Source organism: Desmodus rotundus, chromosome 10 (assembly GCF_022682495.2).
Source record: "Desmodus rotundus isolate HL8 chromosome 10, HLdesRot8A.1, whole genome shotgun sequence".
Classification (NCBI taxonomy): domain Eukaryota; kingdom Metazoa; phylum Chordata; class Mammalia; order Chiroptera; family Phyllostomidae; genus Desmodus; species Desmodus rotundus.
In genome coordinates, this window is record NC_071396.1 from 61,488,885 (window position 1) to 61,506,075 (window position 17,191).

Sequence of the window (17,191 nt, forward strand, 5' to 3'; positions counted from 1 at the left end):
TGATATAGAACCTTCATCAGCTTCTATTCTTTACTATGTACTTCTTTCTTTTTAAAACTCTTAGATGACAGTTATTTCAGCTTCGAGTTTGTGACACATTCAACTTTCATTCACTTTAATTCATCAGTTATTCAGGTATTACATAGCTTGTGCATTACAAAATATTGTTCAGCTTTTTAAAAGGAAGAAGTAGGGGAAATGTGAGGGTTTGATGGTGAAATTCATTTTAGTAGAGGAAATTTTCCAGATAATTAGCTACCTTTGGGTTCTCCTATTTGATTTGTTCCCCTGGCTTGATTCAATGTTGAAATATTTTCTTCTAACACAGAATTTATTATTCTGTAATGTATTACCAGGAATCTGCAATCTCCATGTAAGTTAACACCAGTCTGTGTTAAGTAACAGATATTTTGGTTTGTATAGCTATTGTGCTTACATTTAGAAAGAATCTGGGAGAGCAGTTGTCTGCATCAGTAAGATTCATCACTAAAATTAAATGTTTTAATTTTCTTAATGGGCTTCAAAGGGGGGAGTGAAACCAAATGTGCTTTTGAAAGATAATCTCCTGGAAGAGGAAGTCTGTACAGAGGCTTAATCAAATCTGGGGCAGAAGTTATGTTGCCAAAATTACTAATCATCAAAATGACTCTTCTTTCTCATTAGTGCATTTGTAAGTTTGGATACCCTTCACCTGGTGCAAGCTGCTAATCTCCATGGTGAGGCATTTCTTCTCTCTCTTCAACAGGATATTAAAAGCTTAAAAAGTCCCCATTTAAAAACAAACTCCAGAAGGTACTGTTATTTACCATCAAAAGTGTACATTAATGCAGCTTACAGCATTTGTGCAATTATAGAGAGCTGGTAACAAATTTCTTCCTGATGTATTAGAAAGGAATCCCATGACAAACTTCTGCTCTCTCCAACAAAGCTGAAGTATTGACTAGACAGGTAGATATTAGATACTCATGCTGTCTGGGTGCTATGCAAATCACATCATGACCTGGATTGGTCCCATCATTACAAATGCATGGTCAATCACAAGCATTTGACCATTGGCAACAGAGCCAAACCTGAGGTTCATTTTTATTCCAGCCAGTGAAGTGGCCATGTCTGCATTTACCTTTTCACTGAAAGGCCGCCATATTTGTCAGCTCAGATGTGTATAAGATAAGCTCTGTCCTCATTATCTAATATTTCACCAGGCAGTAGAACCAAAGGATAAGGACCATCTAAGGGCCCTCATGGACAGGGAAGCTTGAATGACATCAGGCCCAGCACAAAGCCTGAAGCCCAAACAAGAAAAGGTTTATAGCAGAAGTTACTCACTTCATTTGAAAGGAAAGCTCTGAGGGACTTAGACAAATAATTATGATTTATCCCGGTTATATATGAATAAGGAGACAGATTCTAAGGAATTTGCTGCAAAATTATCCTCAGAACAATCCTTCACTTTCTTCTCCAGTACATATTCTTGAATTTAATCTAAATTAAACAGAACTGAAAGAAGTGGTTATATGTAACCTGTTAGTACAGAGTTAATGAGGAATGGGTATGAGGAGAGATAATTTTTGCATTTCTCCACGTAGCCACCCAATGATCCACTTGTTTATTAAAGCTTCATAGGTACCAGCACAGTGCTAGTCACTTATGAGAACTAGACAAGTTCCTATTCTCAGAGAAGCCTGGAGTTTTTGGGGAAGGAGGAGAGCATAAAACTGACAGTTAAAACAGATATTTACAGTTCACAATGGGAAAGGATAGAAAGTACATAGACAGTGGGGAGAAGACAGAGCTGAGAAGGCTTCCTCAAGGACGTGGCCACTAATCTGATGTGATGGGACAAATAATATTTAGCTATATGAAAGCGGGAGGGGAGAACAGTACAGGATTCCAAAGGGAGAGACTACCTTGAAACAAAGTCTTAGAGATGACAAAAAGCATGGTGTGCCTGGGGCAACTCTAAGCAATGTGGTGTGGCCAGGGTGTTATGACAAAAAGGCTAAAGAAGGTAGACTGCAGATCCTGTGGGTTCTGTGATTCAATTTGGGTGTCAGATCAACTGAACTCTGTAGAAAACTGGCTCTAGGGGAAATGGATTAGAGGAGAACAGGGAGATGGGCTAATAACCTGTAGCAATACTAAAGGGAAGAGGAGATAAAGCCATGAGCCATGGGTAGAGTGGGTAGAGTGAGCAGATTGTGGAAATACACAGGAAATACAATGAAAGGATTCAGGGAGGAAGAAGCAGGTATCAAAAAGGACTCCCATTTGTCACAGAATGGCATAAAATGGTTAAAAGTACAATTCTCTCTAAGTATAACATGTATTAAGTCCAACAATACACTACATTGGTGGAACAGAGAGGAGGCCCCCTAAAAAGCCAAGGGCAAATCCAGAAAAAAATGATAAAAGTATGCCACTAAGGCTGTGAGGTGGTAGTACCCTGTCTCAGGTGTGATCTTCTTATGTGACAACTGAGACTGCCCCCACAACAACTCAAGCAGTTGTTGGCAAGTGAAGGGTACCCAAATCTACCTATTAAGTGAATGACTAAATAAAAACTATGCCAATCATCAAGCCATTTAGATTTCAACTCCCGGTTTCTTTGGGCAAATAACACTGTCTTTTTAAAAAATATTATTTTATTGTTGATCAATTACAATTGTCTGCATTTCTCCCCACCCCTCTACCCCATACCTCAGCCAAACCCACCTCCCTCCCCTGTTTCCACAATCCCCCATGGTCTTGTCCACGTGTCCTTTACAGTAGTTCCTGAAAACCCTTCCCCCACTGTCCTTTCCCCCCTACCCTCTGGCAATTGTCAGATTGTTCTTAACTTCAGTGTCTCTGGTTATATTTTATTTGCTTTTCTCTTCTGTTGATTATGTTCCACTTAAAGGTGAGATCGTATGGTACTTTTGTCCTTCACCGCCTAGTTTATTTCATTTAGCATAATGCTCTCCAGTTCCATCCATGCTGTTGCAAAGGGTATAAGCTCCTTCTTTCTCTCTGCTGCACAGAATTCCATTGTGTAAATATACCATAGTTTTTGGATCCACTCATTTCCTGATGGGCACTTAGGTAGCTTTCAGTACTTGGCTACTGTAAATTGCACTGCTATGAACATTGGAGTGCATAGGTTCTTTTGGATTGGTGTTTCAGGGTTCTTAGGGTATAATCCCAGCAGTGGAATTGCTGGGTCAAAGGGCAGTTCCATTTTTCCTTTTCTGAGGAAATTCCATACTGTTTTCCACAGTGGCTGCACCAGTCCGAATTCCCACCAACAATGTACTAGGGTTCCCTTTTCTCTGCATCCTCTCCAACATTTGTTTGTTGATTTGTTGATGTTGGCCACTCTGACTGGTGTGAGATGGCACCTCATTGTGGTCTTAATTTGCATCTGTCTGATGGCTAGTGATGCTGAGCATCTTTTCACATGTCCCTGAAACCTCTGTATGTCCTCATTGGAGAAGTGTCTGTTCAAGTCCTTTGCCCATTTTTTAATTGGGTTGTTTGTCTTCCTGGAGTGGAGTCTTATCAGTTCTTTATATATTTTGGAGACCAGACCCTTTTCTGAGGTATCAAATATATTTTCTCATACAGTTGGTTCTCTTTTCATTTTAATGCTGTTTTCTTTAGCCATGTAGATGCTTTCTATTTTGATGAGGTCCCATTTGTTCATTCTTTCCTTTATGTCCCTTGCTTTAGGGATCTAGTCTGTGAGGATGTTGCTGCGTGGAATTACTGATTTTCCTGCCTATGTTTTCCTCTAGGACTTTTATGGTGTTATGACTTATATTTAAGTCTTTTAACCACCTTGAATTTATTTTTGTATATGGTAGAAGTAGGTGACCAAGTTTCATTTTTTTGCATGTACCTATCCAGATCTCCCAACACCATTTGTTCAAGAAGCTATTTTTGCTCCATTTTATGGTCCTGCTCCTTTGTCAAATACTAATTGACTGTAGAGACTTGGATTTATTTCTGGGCTCTCTGTTCTGTTCCATTGGTCTATGTGCCTGTTTTTAAGCCAGTACCAGGCTGTTTTGATTACAGTGGCCTTGGAATACACTTTGATATCAAGTATTGTGATCCCTCCTACTTTGTTCTTCTTTCTCAAAATTGCAACAGGTATTTGGGGTCATTTATGGTTCCATATATATTTCTGAAATGTTTTTTTCTATATCTGTGAAATATGTCATTGGCACTTTAATAGGGATTGCATTGAATCTATAAATAGCTTTGGGTAGTATGGGCATTTTGATGATGTTAATTCTTCCAATCCATGAGCATGGTACATGCTTTCATTTGTTTGTGTCTTCCTTAATTGCTTTCTTCAGTGTTGTGTACTTTTCTGAGTACAGGTCTTTTACCTCCTTGGTTAGGTTTATTCCTAGATTCTTTATCTTTCTTGTTGCTATATCAAAAGGGATTTTTTTCCCTGATTTCTGTTTCTTCTGTTTCATTGTTGGAATATAGGAATGCCTTAGATTTCTGAGTATTCATTTTTATCCAGGTGTTTTGCCAAATTTATTTATTAGGTCAAGTAGTTTTTTGGTGGAGTTTATAGGATTTTCCATGTACACTATCATGTCATCTGCAAACAGTGACAGTTTCATTTCCTCCTTTCCAATTTGGATGCCTTTTATTGCTTTTTCTTGTCTGATGGCTGTGGCTAGTACTTCCAATACCATGTTGAATAGGAGTGGTGAGAGAGGGCATCCTTGTCTTGTTCCTGATCTTAGTGGGAAAGCTCTAAGTTTTTGTCCATTGAGTATGATGTTGGCTGTAGGTCTCTCATATATGGCCTTTACTATGTTGAGAATGCTCCCTCTATTCCCATTTTGCTAAGTGTTTTTTTTATCATAAATGGGTGCTGTACCTTACCACATGCTTTTTCCACATCTATTGATATCATCATATGGTTTTTGTTTTGCTTTTGTTTATGTGGTGTATTATGTTTATTGATTTGAGAATATTGTACCATCCTTGCATCACTGGGATGAATCCCACTTGACCATGGTGTATGATCGTTTTAACGTATTGCTGGATGCGGTTTGCCAATATTTTGTTGAGAATTTTAGTGTGTATATTCATCAGCGATATTGGCCTGAAGTTGTCCTTCTTCGTTGTGTCTTTATCTGGTTTTGGGATTAGGATGATGTTGGCTTCATAAAAAGAATTTGGGAGACTTCCACCTTCTTGAATTTTTTGAAGTAATCTGTTGAGGATGGGGGTTAGCCCTCCCTAAATGCTCTGTAGAATTGTCATGTGAAACCATCGGGTCCAGGCCTTTTGTGTGTTGGAAACTTTTTCATTACTTTTTCAATTTCATCAGGTGTTATTGGTCTGTTCAGGCTTTCTGCTTCTTCTTCATTCAGTTTTGGAAGATTACATTTTTCTAGAAATGTGTCCATTTGACCTAGGTTTTCAAATTTCTTGGCATACAGTTCTTCATAGTAATTTCTTACAATCCTTTATATTTCGGTGGTATTAATTGCAGTCTCTCCTCTTTCATTTCTGAATGTGTTTATCTGGGTCCTCTCTCATTTTTTCTTGATTATCATGCTTAAGAGTTTGTAGATTTTGTTTATCATTTCAAGGAACCACCTTCTGGATTCACTGATCCTTACAATTGTACTTTCAGTCCCTATGCCATTCATTTCTGCTCTGATCTTGGTTATTTCCTTCCTTCTACTTGCTCTGGGTTGTCTTTGTTATTGTTCCTCCAGTTCTTGTGGGTGTACAGTTAGGTTGTTTATTTGAGCTGTTTCTATTCTTTCTAGGTAGGCCTGTATTGCTATGAACTTCCCTCTCAGGACTGCCTTTGTTGTGTCCCATAGGTTTTAGATTGTTGTGAGTTCGTTTTCGTTTATTTCCAGAAACTTAATCATTTATTCCCTAATCTCATTCTTGACTCATTGATTGTTTAATAGCATGCTATTCAGTCTCCATGATTTTGAGTGTTTTGGGTCTTTTTCCTTGAGGTTTTTTTCTAGTTTTACTCCATTGTGGTCAGAGAAAATGCTTGATATGTTTTCAATTTTCTTGAGCGTGTTGAGGCTTGTTTTGTGTCCTATCATGTTCTCTATCTTTGAAAATGTTCCATGTACACTTCAAAATAATGTGTATTTTGCTTCTGTGGGATGAAAGGCTCTCTATATATCAGTTAAGTCCATTTCGTCTAGGGCATTGTTCAATAACACAATATCTTTGTTGATATTTTGTTTGGATGATGTGTCCATTTTTGACAGTGGGGTGTTAAAGTTCCCTACTATAATTCTGTTGCTGTCAAAATCTTTCTTGAAGTCCTCCAAGATTTTCTTTATGTATTTGGGTGCTCCTTTTTTGGGAGCATATATATTTACAATGTTTATGTCTTCTTGGTGGATTCTTCCTTTGAGTATTATGAAGTGACCTTCTGGGTCCCTCTTTATGGCCCTTCTTTTGAAGTCTATTTTGTCTAATATGAGTATTGCTACTCCTGCTTTTTTTTCCTGTCCGTTTGCTTGGAAAATTTGTTTCCAGCCCTTTACTTTCAGTCCGTGTAGGTCTTTTGTCCTGAGGTGGGTCTCTTGTAGGCAGCATATGTGTGGGCCATGTTTTCTTATCCATTCAGTTATTCTATGTCTTTTTTTTAAATATATTTATTGATTATGCTATTACAGTCGTCCCATTTCCCCTGCCCCACTCTACTCCATCGTGCCCACCCCCTCCCTCCTACATCCCCCCCCCATAGTTCATGTCGATGGGTCACACTTATAAGTTCTTTGACTTCTACATTTCCTACACTACTCCCACCCTCCCCCTGTCTATTTTCCACCTATCATCTATGCTACTTATTCTCTGTGCCTTCCCCCCCTCCCCCTCCCACTCCCCTATTGACAACCCTCCATGTGATCTCCATCTCTATGGTTCTATTCCTGTTATAGTTGTTTGCCTAGTTTGCTCTTGTTTTTGTTTTAGGTGTGGTCGTTAATAACTGTGAGTTTGCTGTCATTTTTACTGTTCCTATTTTTGATCTTCTTTTTCTTAGGTAACTCCCTTTAACATTTCATATAATAAGGGCTTGGTGATGATGAACTTCTTTAACTTGACCTTATCTGAGAAGCCCTTATCTTCCCTTCCATACTAAATGATAGCTTTGCTGGATACAGTAATCTTGGATGTAGGTCCTTGCGTTTAATCTTGGGTAATGTAATTATGATGTGCCTTGGTGTGTTCCTCCTTGGGTCCAGTTTCTTTGGGACTCTCTGAGCTCCCTGGACTTCCCCGAAGTCTATTTCCTTTGCCAGATTAGGGAAGTTCTCCTTCATTATTTGTTCAAATAAGTTTTCAATTTTTTGTTCTTCCTCTTCTCCTTCTGGCACCCGTATAATTTGGATGTTGGAACGTTTCAAGGTGTCCTGGAGGTTCCTAAGCCTCTCCTCATTTTTCCGAATTCTTGTTTCTTCATTCTTTTCTGGTTGGATGTTTCTTTCTTCCTCTGGTCCACACCGTTGATTTGAGTCCCAGTTTCCTTTGCATCACTATTGGTTCCCTGTACATTTTTCTTTGTTTCTCTTAGCATTGGCTTCATTTTTTCATCTGGTTTTCGAATAGATTCAACCAATTCTGTGAGCATCTTGATAACCAGTGTTTTGAACTGTGCATCCGATAGGTTGGCTATCTCTTCCTCGCTTAGTTATATTTTTTCTGGAGCTTTGAAGTGTTCTGTCATTTGGGCCTTTTTTTTTTTTTTTGTCTTGGCGTGTCTGTTACTTAAAGGGGCGGAGCCTTAGGTGTTCCCCTGGGCGGGGTAATGCTGGTTGCTTGGCTGTGAGGCTGTATGTGGTGGAGGGGCCGAGAGGGAGCAATGGCGTGTGCTTCACTCTCCTTTGAATTTCAATCTTTCACTCTGATACCCACAATCAAACTGGGCCCCTCTGGTGCTGGTTCCCGAGCAGGTGGGCCTGTGCACACTCTAGGCCCCTATGGGCCTCTCCAATGACCTCTCCTGTGAGGCTGGGAGTCTCTCCTGCTGCTGCCCTAACCCCCACGGGCATTTTCAATCCGAGGTTTGAGGCTTTATTTCCCTGAGCTGGAGCCCTGGGTTGTGTGGTCTGCTTCGCTCCTCGCCGTTTGTCCGGTTTATCTATGTGCGAATGTGGCGCCGCAGGGTCTGCTAGTGCTCGGACTGCCTGCACTGTCGTCCCACACTCTGCCAGTCTCGGTCCAGCCACAGCCACGTGAGTCCTCTTCACCCCAGTGCCAGTCTCTGCCCCTCCTACCGGTATGGATGAATGTTTTTTTTTTATTTCCTTGGTGTAGGACCCCCTTGCCATTCGATTCTCTGTCAGTGCTGGTTGTGCGAGATGCGCAGTGTGTCTACCTATGCTGCCATCTTGGTTCTCATTCTATGTCTTTTGATTGGAGAATTTAATCCATACATTTAAGGTTATTATCGATAGGTACTTATTCATTGCTGTTGTTTTTTTTTTACCTGTGTTCCTCTCTGTTTCCCTTTCTTTCCTTAAAGCAATCCATTTTGCATCTACTGCAGAGCTGGTTTGGGGGAGGTATATTCTTTGAGGCTTCTCTTCTCCGGGCAGCTCCTTATTTGGCCTTCCATTTTAATTGAGAGCCTTGCTGGAGAAAGTAGTCTTGGTTGTAGGCTTCTGGTTCTCATTACTTGGAATGTTCCTTGCCATTCCCTTCTGATTTGGAGTGTTTCCATCGAGAAGTCAGCTGCTAGTCTTATTGGGGCTCCCTTGTATGTTACTTCCTGTTTTTCCCTTGCTTCCATTAAGATCTTCTCTTTGTCTTGGAACTTTGCCATTTTAATTATGATGTGTCTTGCAGTGGGCCCTCTTGGGTTCCTCTTGCTTGGGACTCTCTGTGTTTCCTGGATTTGTGTGACTTTTTCTCTTATCAGGTTAGGGTTGTTTTCCCTCATTACTTTTTCAAACAGTTTTTCTATGCCTTGCTCTTGTTCTTCACCTTCTGGTATCCCTATTATACGGATATTATTGCGTTTCATGTTGTCCTGCATTTCCCCTAATCCCTCTTCATTCTTTCTGAGCCTCTTTTCCTTTTCTTGCTCTTTCTGGGTGTTTTTTTCTACTTTGTCCTCCAGTTCACTGATCTGATCCTGTGCTCCATTGAGCCTGCTTTTGATTCCTTCTACTGTGTTCTTCATTTCAGACGTTGTATTCTTTATTTCCTCTTGGCCCTTGTTGGTAGTTTCTATTTCCTTTTTTGTGTTGATATAGTTTGTTGTCACTTCATTGTAGTTTCTCTGTAGTTTTTGGTTATTCTTTGTGAGCTCAGTAAGCTTCCTTACAACCAATGCTTTGAACTCGATATCTGATAGTTGACTTGCCTCTTTTCCATTTAGCATTGTTTCTGAGTCTTTCTTCTTTCCTTTCATTTGGGGATTTTTTCTTTGTGCTCCCATTGTTTGGGAGACTCTTCCTGTTGGCATCTGCTTCTTTAGTTGCTCTGTTCTGGCCCCCTTGATTTATGGTGTTAACTTCTGTGGTAGAATACCTGTGAGATTCAGCGGTGCAGTATTCTTGATCCCCCAAGCTTACTGATCTTGGGGTGTGGTTTATGTTGGTTCTGTGTATATCTTTGGTTTTTGGTGGTTGTTGGGTCTTTCTTTGGTGGGTCCTTCCCACCAGCTGGTTATCTGAGGGTCAGTCTGTCTACCACCTCTTGTTTGCTCTTGTGCAGGTGTGGGCAGGTTGTGTTGGAGCTGGTTCTTCCGTGCGTACAAGGTTTTGAGGCTTTTCTCTTGCTCTTGTTCAGTTGTTTGCTCTGAGTAATTTCTCCACTCTTTAGTTATATTCCTAGATAGGTCCTGAGTTGATTTAGTGTGGCTTCCACTCCCTCCTTCACCTTCTTCTGTTCTTAGCTGTTGGTGGTTCCTTTGTAGGTGGGTTTCCTTTTTCAGGAGGTATCCTGGTGTTCACAGCTTCTACCTACTCTTTTTTGTGATAAGTTGGAGGGGGAAGACAAAATGGTTTAAGACAGCAGGAGTGTATTCTATGATATTTAGAGTACCAGCCCTTAGAGAAAAAATAGGAGATCCTTTGGATAGGTATAGTGTTAACCATGATAATTCACCCACCTAGTCACTTTTTAGAAAGGGTGGAAAGAAGATAAGACTCTTGTTGGGGGTTTGGGGAGGATTGTGAGTTGGATCTAGAAAGCTGTGTGCTTGTGGGAGGTCAGAGTATGAGGTAAAGTGAGAGTAAAGTATGGAAAATAGGTGTAATTTGTGAGAGAATAGAGTTAACCACACCAGTAACAAAGTTCAGGAAACAGTGAGGTGCACTGAGATCTGGGAAGGGTTCTGTGTAGTATTTACGAATATATGGAACAGCTATTATTTACAGTAGTAATGGAATAACAATCATATGATGGAATCTATGTGATCCAGATAACCAGAATAGGGAGTATAGGTCCTAGAGTAGTGTGCTAATGGAACCCAAGTGAAGTGAAAGACAGTTAATTAACAATACACTATGAAAGAGGAGAACAAGGGGAAACCAGGCAAACAATGCAAATTAACCAGTGAAGTGAAGAAGATTAAACAGAAAGAAGAGAGATACAAAAATACTAATAAAATGAGTGATGTAAGAATAATGAAAAAAATAATAATACAAATGTACAATAACTTGCAAGTTCTCTGGAATAGCCAAGTAAAATTTGTTTCACTGTCTCAGCTGTTGGGATGTCCCCTCTTTGGGTCCAACTCTGGTCTTTTCACAGTTCTAGGTTTTATTGTCTCACTTATGGGAATTAAAAAAAAAAAGAAGAGGGAAGGAAGAAGATATATAAAGGTAAAGAAAGAAGGAATAGAACAAGAAACAAGGAAAGTGAGGAAGAAGGTGTTAAAAGAAAAAAATAATAATAAAGAATTACTTAAAACAAAAAAAGCATCCTGCTGGCTTCAAACTGGCTAAGCCAGTTTTGCTGGTCTTTTTGGCTGCAGCCACTTAGGGGGCTTAGCCCAGCTCTTCTCTGTTCCCAAGCAGCACTCAGGCAGCCTCCTGCCCAGCTCTCCATCAGCCCCTGGGCCCACAGGTTCAGGTACTCACCCTCCTTGGGGTATGGGTGGGTGCACGGGGCCTTCTGTGGTTCACACACTCCCTAATGCTTCCCTATGGGTGGGTGCATGGGGCCTTCTGTGGTTCACACACTCCCTAATGCTTCCCTAATGCTGATGTGGTCTCAGGTCCTCCACCTCCCCCAGGTGCACTCTCTCCCTGATGCCTCTGATGTGTGCCCCGAGGCTCTTCAAGGTGCACACTCTCCCTGGTGCTTCAGATTTGGGCTTGATGCCCCCCACACCCTTGTGAGAGTGCTGGGCGGCTGGGTGGAGAGGAGACTGGAGTTGCTGCTGCAGGAGAATTCCCCAATGTGCCCCCGAGTGTCTTTTTCTTTTTGAGAAAATCCTCCTGCTCAATTCTGCCACTCCATATGAAGAAGGGCCCGTCTTCTCACACAGCCCACCTCTCCAGCTAGACCAGGGACTGTCTGGGTCAGGGCCCGACATGGCTCAACATGTCCCAACTCTCAATTCTCCCCAGCTGGCACCCACGGTCTCTGTGTGTTTACCACTTCATCCTTATTCCCCTCCCTGCGACTTCAAGCAACCAGGTCTCTCTCAGTGCTGCTCAAACCTTGTTTGGCAGGGGAGGGAGCTGTTAACCCAGCTCTCTCCCAGGAGTCCTGCGGCAGAACAATGGGTGCGGACCTGGGGCTGCAGTTGCCCTGGTCCCCACACTGGTCCCAGGGACCTTTTTGTCCTGAAGCAATCCCCTTCCTGTCTGTTTCTTCAGTGTCCTCTATGCTTTTTGGTCTCCTATCTTCATAAATGCTGGGGTACTGTTGGCTGTTCGCTTTGTTCCTCAGTAGATCAGTTTGGTGTTTCACCCGTGTGCAGGGAGAAGTGGACTCTGCTCCCCCCTCTCCCCACCATCTTCCCAATCCAACAATGTCTTCTTAAAAGTCTCAATTCTCAGTTGAAAGTGACAATAACATGTCCCCGTAAAATATCTTAAGGGCCAAAGTACTTTCTTTTTTTTGGAACTCCAATAAAACATTATTTTTGTAACTTACTTAGGTTCCCAAGCCTGTTTTCCAGAACTACAGACTAGATTCTAAGCATCTGAAAGACAGTGCCTGGGCCACATCCTTCCCAGAGGGCTCAGGAATAAAAGGCACTCACCAAATACATGGAGATCAGGAGATCACTTCCAGCCCTGTATCCAGAAGCTGAGTGTCCTTAAGTCAGTTGGCCATATTTTCTGTACCTCACAGTGCAAAGGCAGGCAAACTATATTTCCTCTATCTATTTCACAGAGTTGTTTTAAAAAGTAGTATTATAAAAAAGAAACATTTTGAAATCTTAAATTATATATATATATATATATTTATATGATTCGATGATAATATCACAAACAACTGTCTTTGGATAGAAACTAGCTTGCTCTGATTAGTTAGTAAACCTTAAGATAAGAGCTAGAACTCACAGTCTTATGGTACAGTTAAAATAATCTGAAATAATAAGAAAAAAACCTAAAAGAACAAAAGAATTCCTGGGCAGTGAAATGTATCAAGGTTTGATTTAGATGAATGTTGAAATGAAGTGAGGCTGAATGGGAGGTGGCATTTGCGAGCAAAGGCCAGTGGCAGGGTTTGTGAGGACATGGGCTCAGGCTCGTGCCTATTGCCTGCCATGCAGGTGTTAGGCCCAGTAGTTACAGCATATTGAAACCAACATGTTGTCAAATGCCTTATTCATGGGAACCAAAGAGGACAAAGTAGAAGAGTTGCATATTTAGCTTGAGAGAAAATTACATTGGCTCTGAAATGAAAAGATCCTTTCCAGTTAATTGTTTGATTGTATAACTACCATTATGCTGCCCAGAATGCTCACACATGGCTCAGCATATCAACAAAAATGATATGGACACACATGTATCCTTTCACCTTCTCTTCCCAATAGCCTCTTGCCTTTTACGCAGCTCAAAGATGAATGGAACTGACAGTTGCTGCATGCTTCTGTGTCATGCACTGTACTAACTGCTTTATGTATTTTTCCCTTCACTTTTGGTGGATATCACTATGTCCATTTTTATAGAGGGAAGTATTGAGGCGCAGAATATTTCTTGACTAATGAATGACTACCAAGTGACAGTGACTCCAACCCTCAAAGGCCATGCTCATTTTGATGTGGAATAAATTATGGAAAGATATATGCATTTTTTAAAAAGTTTTAAACTGTCAAGTGCTGTGGTCTGTCCCCTACTAATCCTCTGCACACACACACATACACATGCATATGGGCACACATACATGTATGAACACTCATGCACACAGTCCTGGTAAACATGGCAGCTGAGCTCACAGTGTTCAGGTGCAAGTGCAGTGAGTTCTCAGCCACTGCCTAACTACACACCCACCAACATGGGTTTGCAATTTATATTTTTAACCACTGGATAAGGGTTTGGGAGCCAACAGAAACCACAGAATTAAAATTTCCAAGTTCAAATTGCTGGAAAAACTTTTGAAAATGATGAATAGAAAATGAATGGTAGACAAAACAGAAGTTAATGCTAAGATGCAATTTCATAGCTGGACGATCTCTAGTTTCTTTTTATAACTGCTTAAGTCCCTTTTCAATGTTCCCAAAGAGAATGCTCCAAAGAATTTAGAAGAGTCCACCAAGAGAAGACACAATGCAAGCAGCTCAGCTCTTTGAAATATGCTAGACTGTTCTAGACAGTTTACTAGGAAGATAGACAAGGAGAGACAAGCTTCTGTAAAACTACATTGCAAGATAAACAAACCCCCCAAAAAAGTATTATACAGAGCACATATCCAGGTATCAGCCAATTGGCAAACTTGTAATTATCCAATTTCATAACTAAAAGGTTTTATTATTTAAAAAGAGAACTTGTTATAATTAAGTGATGCTGCTTTTCTCTTTGCCAAGGACTCACTTAAAAAGAAAGCTATAGTTCAAAGACATTTTGTTGGTTTCATAAACCAGAAAAATACAAAATCCTTGGGAACCATTATTAGGTACAGAGTCCTGCCTCTGAACAAGGCCATGACCCAGTCAACCAGGAGAGGAGGTGACTGGTGGTCAGTGAGGGAAGAAGAGGGAGATAAAGGAGGAGGGATGAGAGAGAGAAGGAGGAGAAGGAAGAGGAGATGAAGAGGAGGAAGGAGGAAGGGGAAGGATGAGGAGAAAGGAGTAAAAATAGAAATGTAGGTCTGGCAGGCCACAAGGAGAGACTAGGAAGTCATTCTCATATATTGGGACAAGTAGGGTCCCAGATAAGTCTATCTAATTTAAGGAAAAATCTCAAGGTATTCCACAGAAATATAAATAGCTATTAAAAGTAGAAAATATAATAGTAAGGTGATCATTCTGAAGAGAAAGATGATGCAACCAATTACTTTATTTTACAAAAGAGGCACCTATTGTGTTCATAGAAAGTATTTTTAACTGAAAATCCATAAATGAGCTTCAGGGATGTGTAAACCCCAGAATTATATGTGAAACTTGGTATATCTGCATTCTTCTAAAATGAGGATTGTTGGCCTGCATTACATTCTCAAAGGTTAAAAACCACTGATTATTAGAGATCAATTCCCTCCACTCCATCTCTCACTCTACCAGAAAGAAGAAGGAAGATATTGACCTCTTTCTCCTTATGCCCATTCCAGCTTCATTTGGGTGTAGAAGGCATGCACTGTCTCTATTTAAAAATACAATTTGTAGATCAGTTTTAAAGACAACAATATAAAAGCCCACCCAGGAGGGAGAAAAGATGGTGGCCAAACAGGTGGAAGCTGAGTCCACTTGTTCTTGTCCCCAACTTGGACACTTGGCTGATCTTCTGAAAAATAAACTGATCATTCAATGGAATCTTAGCTGATATGAAGTTTGAGAGCCAAGGAGTACAGAAGATACTTCACAACAGGCAGTAAAGAGATTTTATAGATTGAAGGGGAAATATGCCATGCCTGGTGCCTGCAGCTTCAGAGATCTGGGTCAGATCATAGCTTTGTGGCTCCTTCTCCTCCAAGGGCAGGGAAACCCCAGACCCAGGCTGGGAATAACTTGAATACACAAAGTTGGGGAGATCCAGGCCACACACACACACACACACACACATACACAGAGTGAGCGGCACGCTCATAGCTGCAGCAGCAAACATCAACTGGGACAGTGATAGAGAGACAGAGGGATTCTATCTGCACCTGAGAGGAGGCAGGTCACAGCTAGCCATGAATGTGAGAGACTCCTGGCTTTTTGGAGAGGTGGTGTGTACGGAAAGCTGGACAGTGACTCGCTGCTGCAATGGGAGTGCCCAGAGGGACTTTTTAAAAGTGCAGCTGAGGTGTGGAGGGCAGGGACCCTGTGTGCTGCTGCCCTGCCCGCAACGGGAGAGGATTGAGGGCACAATTTGCTCTCACTCAGTGCATCTGGTCAGAAAGATCAGAAAGGTGCACAGTGAGGTGATTTCCAGGACCCAGTCTGGCGCAGCTGGCAAGGCAGAGGCTGTGCAGAGTGGAGAGTTGGTGACTCTTTCTGCTTCAAGGTCAGTGAGGCTGGGAACTGGAAGGGCAGGAGATGAACACCTGGGATCATTGACGGTCAGACAGAGCCCCCTTCCCTCAGCAGAGAAGGGAAGATCACACCCAGCCCCCACCTCCTGCAGGATTGAAAGCACCTGCAAAACAGGAAGGAAAGGCTCAAGAACCCCCTGTAGGGTGTATATCTACAAAAGAAAGACAGAAAGAGGAACACCTAAAGGGCCCATTTTGAAGTTCTCTCAGGAAGACAAAATACACTTGGTTCCTAGGGCCCTATTTCAATGAGGCCAGCAAAACAGGGAGATCAGAAATTGGTTCAGCAAAGGGGAATCAGGGCCCTGCAGCCTTGGCTTGCACACAGAGCTGCCATCAACACCAGTAGGAAAGAACTGACCCTCTTACACAGATTGACCCCTCCCTTGAAGTGGACAGCTAATTCATCAGAAACTATACATTATTGGAAATAAGCTAGGGCATACCAAGATAGGTGGTGCAGGGGAAGGGGGAATACACGCACAATTTTCCCAGAAGACTGAACAGTGCCTCCTAGGGGAGTCTAAGGGGTCCCATCCTCCCTATTGCAATGAATCTCCCTCTAGAGGCAGGTGAAGGTGATACAGGAGATGCTGCCGGAAGTTGGACCACCCACCCTGGGACCCTGAGATGATACAGAGGCAGAGGCAGATGCAGAAAGATAAGTCCGAAGGCAAACACCAAATTGCTGAGACAAATTTTACCTCTTTCTTGTGCAGAATTTGCATTTTTTCTTCCTTTCACATAGCCTTTTAATATTTCTTCTTTTGCATCTATTGTATTCCAACTAATTCACTATTCCTTGTCTTTTATTTTTTAAATGTTTATTTAGATTTTATATTATGTTTTATTGTTATTTTAAATCTCACATTGCATCCTTCCCTTGTCTTACTCCATTTTGACTTGTTCCTGCCCTTTCTTATTTTTATTGTGCATTTTATTTTCTCCCATGCTACGTTTTGCTCCTATTCCTTATTCTTATTATTTCTCCTCCCTCTATTCCCTTAAAAGCATTCTTTCTTCCTTTAGTCAGCTTATATTATTCTTCCCCTTCTTATTCTTATTTCCTTTCCACCTTTATAAATTGTGGCTTGTTTGGCATGAATAATATGGTTATCGCTGTCCTTCTTGAACAAATTCCTCTTTGCTCACTACCTTTTTAAATTTCAAATCTGATAGGTTACTCTCCCCCATCTTACTCCATTTTGCCTTCCCTTTGCCTGCCTTACTTATTTGAGTTAGGAATTTTACTTTTTCCCTTTCTCCCTTTCTTAGCCTGCATTCTGTTCCTTACTCTTATTATTTTCCCTCCCCCATCCTCTCAGAATCATTTTTCTCTACTGTAGACATTTCATATTCTCTTTTCTCTTTTGTATAACATTCTTATTCTCTTTACACCTTTATTACTCTTTGCTCAGCTGTCATTGTTATTGACCCTGTTGTGGATTTTCTGCAATTTTATTACCTTTGGTTTACTATATCTTTAATTTATTTCAAACTTCATAGTAGACTCTTCTCTTTCTTACTCCATTTTGCAACCATGCTTCCCTGTTTTACT

General features: G+C 41.1%; 1 protein-coding gene across 7 annotated transcripts in view; it reads right to left on the reverse strand.

The window, feature by feature from the left end:
* The window catches only part of LDLRAD4 (low density lipoprotein receptor class A domain containing 4), a 684,091-nt gene that overhangs the window by 78,548 nt on the left and 588,352 nt on the right, over nucleotides 1–17,191 (reverse strand). The gene's annotated exons all lie outside the window — the stretch shown is intronic.